Source organism: Morus notabilis, unplaced genomic scaffold (genome assembly GCF_000414095.1).
Source record: "Morus notabilis unplaced genomic scaffold, ASM41409v2 Scaffold277, whole genome shotgun sequence".
Classification (NCBI taxonomy): Eukaryota; Viridiplantae; Streptophyta; class Magnoliopsida; order Rosales; family Moraceae; genus Morus; species Morus notabilis.
In genome coordinates, this window is record NW_010363731.1 from 347130 (window position 1) to 354629 (window position 7500).

At 34.4% G+C, this 7500-nt stretch overlaps 1 protein-coding gene across 2 annotated transcripts in view; it reads right to left on the reverse strand.

The window, feature by feature from the left end:
• LOC21405789 (WAT1-related protein At4g30420) overlaps positions 1-344 on the reverse strand; it is an 8438-nt gene extending 8094 nt beyond the window's left edge. For both annotated transcript variants that reach the window (XM_010104833.2, XM_024169936.1), the window contains exon 1: positions 238-344. The gene's annotated coding sequence lies outside the window, so the exon portion shown is untranslated. The remainder of the gene's footprint in view (positions 1-237) is intronic.
• Between the last annotated feature and the right edge of the window lie 7156 nt (positions 345-7500).

The following is a 7500-nucleotide window of genomic DNA, read 5'->3' on the forward strand; positions in this document are numbered from 1 at the left end:
AGCTCGGGCAGCCAAAAACAGGCCCGCGGTCCGTCTATAGACCTTCTTGAGCTCGGGCGTCGGGCTCAAAATCAGTTTTTTTGAACGGTCACATGTGGTTTGTTTAAAATTCCGGCACTAAACATAAGTGTTGAATCGAACGCATGAAGAGCAATCTTATCATAGAAAACATCTATCAAAAGAAATCATTATCATAACCACCACGTGTATTAGATGACAAGAAAATAAAAATCTTACCTTAAATTGCTCTTGAGACTAAGGAAAGGAACAGAGAGAAATTGATGTGTTTTTTTTTTCCCTTTTTTTTCTTTGAAGGGGAGAGAGAGAAATTAGAAAGAGTTTATTAAGTGGATGTACAGTTTAGGTTGGGAAGGATGAGATGCATATATATAGACTTCCTTTATCTTACGAAACCTAATAGGAATAAATTTTTTTTCTTTTTTTATTTATTTTCTTTTTGGGCTTTGGTGCGATTTCCTTCAAGAGTGGCGTGGTAAGAGGATCACTAATGTAGGACTTTCACGAAACTAGCAATTCATTCAAGTGTATACGATTTCCTATAATTTAAATTATTATATATGATATCACCCAACTTCTTGTTTTTCTAACCCCATGTGATCATATATGTAATATGTATAATATAATATAAAATTTACATAATACGAAGTATAGAATACATACTACAATCGTAAATAATATAACTTAATGTGTATATATATGACCTTATTATTATTTCTTATATAATATTTTAAATAAAAATTTAGACATATTTGAAAAAAAAAAATGATCAAACCATGAAGTATGAAGCCAGCACATTAAACTTCTACTAAAAATCATAGCTCTTCATGTCAAAAATAAATTATAACATCTTTATTTTACCTTAGCACACCGGATCTTGCGATCACCTGCAATTATCAAATAAGTTAGTGGTATAATACATCATAAGCTAATTTGACATATACATTATAACTATCTTTTTAGATAATTTTTCTAATTATGCCTGTTTGCTTAAAGAGGTGTTACAAATCCTCTCTACCTTGTAAAAATTTCATCGTCGAAACTTAAAATAAGGCGGGGTATCCAACTTTCATACCATTTGAGATATGGCCCTCATGATCGCAGTTGTAACACTGATTGGTGCCCAGATGGCATTTTCACGTATGCATTTTCCCACACTTTGGGCTGCTTGTTTTGCGGATTATCCCCCTTGACGGTTGTTCTGGTTAAGTTAGCCCTGTTAGTTCTTCCTCTTGTTATTGCTCCCATTATTCTTCCAATTATGGTTGTTCTGTCCTCCATTTTTATCACGGTTCTTATCCTCATTCTGATCTTGGGTCAATTGTCCTTGTCCATCCTTACTTCCTTTTAGATGGTATTTGGCTTAAAGTGCTCCTTTGTAGCATTTTGCCGCAGTTGTCGCCGGATGAACTCCATTGTCAACACGCACAGCTATCTCAGGACGGAACATCCTAAGCACCCGTCTAATTTTCTCCTGCTCATCTGGCATAAGGCTGGGAAATAAACGTGCCAAACGATTAAAGACTCGTTCGTTTCGCGGATTCGAGTTTTCAATTTGAGTTGAGATGTGACATATTTTTAGAGCTTTTAACTGTAGCAGAAAAAGTTAGATGTGATATTTTTTAAAAGCTTTTAACTGTAGAAACCTAAAACTGAAAACTCAAATCGGTGAAATGAACGAGGTTTAATGACTCCTTTAGTAACTGTCATATTTCCTTGATGAAGATCATTAAATTCATCGAAGTGCTCCCTCATGATGTTCATGTTGAAATACTGCTCATTTTAACTCCTTTGTGAACTGAGCCCAGGTCATCTCGTTCACATTATTCTTAAGCTCCATACTTTCCCACCATATCCCTGCATCCATTGTAAGTAAATAGTGTTGGTTTTGAAAACATTTTTCTATGTAGAAACGTGTATCTAGCGGATCGTGTATAACAACAATTTTAACAAACTTTTGAGATACTTTATAGAATATATTAATTTATGCATGAATAAATTAATCAAATTACCTTATGAATAAATTTTTCTATCAAACAATTAGGTCAATAACTTGGGTTCTTTGACCACGAACGTTATTCACTCTAAGCTTGTTTAGAATACCCGATCCTTCTCGTCTATTTCTTGAATCTATGAAGACGTGTGTATGGGCATACCTGAAATAAAATGGGATTAATACTCAAACACTTCACGAACAACAACACATACATGACGCGGAATTGGGGAGAAAATTTTCCTTTTCCTTACTCTATAGAAAACTGGCCACTATTAGCTAGGGAGAGAAAAAATTTGTGTGTTTCAATTTTCTGCAATCTCTTATTTATAGAGTAGTGGTTAGACTTCCAGAAGAAGTCTAAACTTTATCTCCATAATAAATCTTAATAATTATCTCCCACTTCTATTTTGCGAAGGGAGGATGCGGGCGTCGAGCGAAGGGAAGAGGTTAGTGGAATGTCTTGGGATCTTTATTGTAACAGATCGGCGGTCCCCGTATTATATCTACATTTCTTTTATTTTTCTTTAATTCTTTTTATTTCTTTTGTACGGTCTATCACAGTCTATTGAATGCAATCTATCACTGATTAACTAAAATCTATCGCTCTATAATTAATTATTCAAAGTTTATTTGTGACTGACTGTAGTCTGACCATGATTTATCACTTAGACAACGGTCTATAATTGATTGACCAAAGGATTATTTAGTCCTTTCAAATCTCTAAGTTTATAAAACGGCCATTGGCATAATTGAAGCTACAAGTAGTTTGTCCTCTTTTGAGTTGGATGTAGTGCCTTAGATGGATATCATTTTCATTTCTAGTAGTTTCTTCTCTTTTTATGTTGATAAATTTGAATGGAAGGTTAGGGATAATGAACTATAGTGACAATCTTAGACATGCTAGCATGTTTTAATTTGACATCAATAATTATTACTCTCTTGTCATTTACTTGGAAAAAAATTATTGGAGTAAAGGCTCATATGGAATTGGAGCTTTAATGGGTGTCCATTTGATTGAAATGTGTCAACATTTTTCGATACTAGTTGTCTTTTCTTTTCAATTTACTTAAAACCAAAACAGTCCAGGACTGCAAAATATTATAATAGTATTTTGTTTATGATCAAGCAGACAATACTTTTTAGTATTTTTTAAAAGAATTACTTACCTATAATTAATATGGACGACTTTTCAACTAATATTTTTAGAATTATCATATTGTTAACGAGATTTCGATTTACATATTGTTTAATTCATATATATACACACATACGAAGATCTAAAAAGCAGCTAGAATCATAGTCAATTGAACAAACAAACAATAAATAATGAAATAATTTCAAAGTTAGTATTCTAACGTGCGTGGATCATGTGTGATGTAAGTGATCTGGACAGATCTCTGAAATCGGCAATTGACCATGTTCTTTGTCATTAAATTGGCTACACATCTTTCATTAAAATTATCCAATTCAGATCACGCAAATCACGAGTTCTTTGACAATCTTACGTATACCTTTAATTTTATTTGTTAAACTGAGAGATCACGCAAATCATTCCTAGAAAACAAATAATAGAAATCGATCTTTATATGTCTCCTCCTATTGGCGAACATCTATTATTGTCACAGAATTCTTCAAGATCGTTTGTTGATTTATACTTTATATGCAATATGAGCCACATGTATAGTACAATATTACTAGTTAAGATTCCTTTTCCCTCAAGCAAACCAAAAAAAAAAAAAGTCAATAAAATAACAAAGAAAAGAACGGAAGTTCTGACAAACCCAAATCATAAAAGCCCGGAAAAGAAATAAAAACTAACAGAATTTACAAAATAAAAGTGTTACACCCAATTCTTTAGTATTCTAGCTTGGTACTCCTCGTCGACAACATTTTTACCCAATTCGTTAGCTAGGTAAGTGAAAGTGGGTGACGTCAGCTTGGTATTTTGAGCTGAGTAAGTTTAGCTAGCCCTAAGTTTCATCACATTTTCCCACGTGGGAAAATGAGAAAAAAGGCCCACCACACCAACTGCCCGACATCGCCTAGGTTATCAGAGACGTTCGAGTAACTATCACATCGTACGTGAACGGGAAAGAGGAAGTCACGTCCGAAAAGGATCGCACAACACTAAAGTGGTGGATGTGGGTGAGGCGGTTACACCCACGATTGGACAGTTCCTCGGGAAAAAAGACTTTATAAATACTAGAGGAAGGGGTGAAAAAGAGGGTCCGAAATTTCTTATCTTTAGTGTTACCCTACCAAATTATACTCAAAGAGAGAAGAGAGATTGAGTGAGGAATTAACTATTAAGTGTGTACAAGAATTCAGCATTAATATCATTCCCGGTGTTCTTTATTTTCTTTTTGGTAATTTGTAACTTTCGTATTTTTCTTTTTGTTTTGATCCGTCATCAGGCACCTAGGATATTGTTTTTTGTTGTTAGCGGAGTTTCACCTTCAACAAAAAGAATTTTAGAATTTGGCGGCCTTGAAGAAAACATGATTATATTTCTCAGTTTAAGCATGTGTACACTTTAAGACCATACAAAATAAGATGTCTAGTAGAAGAACCCACAGTATATTTTCTAATAGTAGGATTGAAGCGCTAGGTAAGGGTTTGTGTTTCAAAATCCTATAAACTATGTATAGAGCTAGAAAATTAATTAACCTTAAAAATGCAAAGAAAAAAGTAATGGGTGAGCTAGCTAATTAAGAGCTAGCTAGCTATAGATAGCTTTCAATGGGTGAGATAAGTTTGAATCATGAGTAGTTCAAATTTCTTGACTTTGGCACCCGGTCCAAAGTTTATCCATTCAGAGTTCTGACCTGCTTTATCACACGTCTTTGGCTCTTTTAGGCTTTCTTCCTTTTCCATGGCAGCATTGGCATATTTGGTATTCAGCCTTCGACTCTAGTTAACCTTCTAAGTTGTGTCTGTGGACTAGTTATAACTATTTGACTTGTTCGATCTTTTTTCTCGGAATTTGGTATACACCAGTCTGCCAAGGACCCGCCGTTGTTGTGCGATTGCCATCATTCTCTTCTTCTGCTTACTCAATATTAGAGAGATTGTAATATATCTTCCAATTACAAGATCATATAATCTTTGGTTTAAAACACAAGAATGCACTGCAGTGAGTTTGACAGCACCATTTGGGTGCTGTCAAGGCAGCCATAGGTGCTGCGGCGCCAATTTTAGGCTTTGCAGTGCCTATCCAGGAAAAACAGGTGCGCTGCAGCGCCTGTTTTGGGCGCTGCAGTGCCTGTCCAAAAAATAGGCGCGCTGCAACGCCTGTTTTGGGCGCTGTAGCGCTTGCAGTGCAGACCTCTCGGGTCTGTTTTGTGCTGCCTGAGCGCTGCAGTGGGGAAAACAATTGCAGCGGGTATTGCAGCAGAAAACTATGTTTTCGTGTGTTTATATGATCTGAAAGGTCTTAAACCATTACATCCATTAGTGATATATTTTCACACATATTTGAACACTTATTAGCAATATATATAACTATTGTAATAAGTGTATCAATCCATGAAAAGATACCTTTACATTGAAAAAGTATCTTTATGTGAAAGATTATAATGTTTAAAGAGGATGTATTCGTTCATGAAATGACACCCCTATCTTTAATAATTCTCCAGAAAATTTACAGACTTAATTTAATGTTATGAAACTCATTATTATTGTTAGATATTGTGTTCAAAGGTTTGTTGTATCTTGAGGGTAATTTGTCATTAAAACTCATTAGCAAACTTTGAGAAGTGAGGGCAAATAAAAATTTAAAAGAAAGTATTACTATACGCATCAAACCCTATCTTATTTTTACATTCTTTTCACCCTCTACACTCAAATTCTCTAACACTCAATTACTTCAGGACTTGGCAGTACCTCAACAATTTGTTCCCCCATCTTCTCTTGCAACTGATCTTCAATTTATTTAGAATCTGGTAATTTCTCTTTTTGTGGAGACCACCATGATGATGTTTCTTCAAACACCACATTTCGTGATGTGTAACATCCACCAATAGCTAGATCACGGCCTCTTCCACCCTTTTCTTTGGTTGTCGTATCCCACAAAGATACACCGAATTGCCTTTTTATCAAATTTGCTACGTAAGTGACTCCATACTAATACGTAGCACACACAACTCAATATTTAAACTCCGTTCATTTTACCGATTTGAATTTAAAATTTGAATTTTGCTACAGTAAAAACCTTTTAGAAACAGTCACATCTAACTTTTTTACTACAGTAAAAAACTCTCACATAAAATTACATCTCAACTTGAATTAAAAACTCGAATTAGCAAACTAAATAGGTCTTAAAAGTGACCAACTGCGGGCTTCGTGCTCCACAGTTTTGTTGGTTTCCAACACCATTCCTAACAAGTTTTTCAAAGGATGAAGTAAATCCAAGCCTTGGTTGGGGAAGCTTGTTGATGACATGAGTTGCTGTCCTCATACACTCAGCCCAAATTTACCAGGTACAATTTTAGCGTGAAGCATACTTCAACACGTCTCTGCAAAGTATCGATTCTGACGTGTTTGCACACATGAACTGATAACGTATCTTGCAACTTTGAAAATAATAGGAGCACTCATCTGAAATGTATTCTCCCCCACTATCAGTGCGCAAACACTGAATATTTCTGCCGACTTCTCCTTCGACTATTTCCTTAAATTCTTTAAAATTTAAAAATGTATCAGATTTTTCGTTCATAAAAAAGACCCACACCTATCTTGAGAAGTTTCAATGAATGTGTAAGCCCGCGAGCGAACGGTGTCAAATTTTGATAATAAATGGTAAGTGAATATTATTTTTTACATAGATTGGGTGATAAATTGCCACTAAGTACCGTGATTATCGTAACTCAACTTTATTTAAGAGTCCGAACTAATTGAAATTAGAATAGAACAAGAACAAATATAAATACGAAAATAAAATAAAGTATGAAACTCCTATGCACAAATGTACTAGGGACTTGACTTCACATTATCATTCTTATATTCATCATATTTAGCTATTACTAGCCAATTTCAATCAATTCATTAATCTTAGATTTTCGAAGGTAATTTCACTTCCTCTCCCAGGTGCTGAGCAAGATAGTATGCAAAACCCACTTAAACAATATCCCTATTAGCCTAACTGAATCAAGCATCCATTAAGCTACCTAATTTTGATTACCCAAATTAATTGGCCTCCTAAACTCAACTAACTTTGGGTTGTGTTTTTCCAATTCCAACATGTGAAAGTAACACTTCCGAACTTAAATCTACACATCTATATCTGTAATCCATAAAAACACAAATTAGAGCAATTAACATAGAGAAACACAAATGAATTAAATGGAAATCAAACTAACATTTGGCAAAATATTCAAAACATAGTTCAAAAAAGGTTACATCAAGTCCTAGAATAATAATTTAGCTCAACATAGAGGTATCCATAACCAAAAATAAAATCTAAAAACTAAAAAGAAAATAAAGGGAGC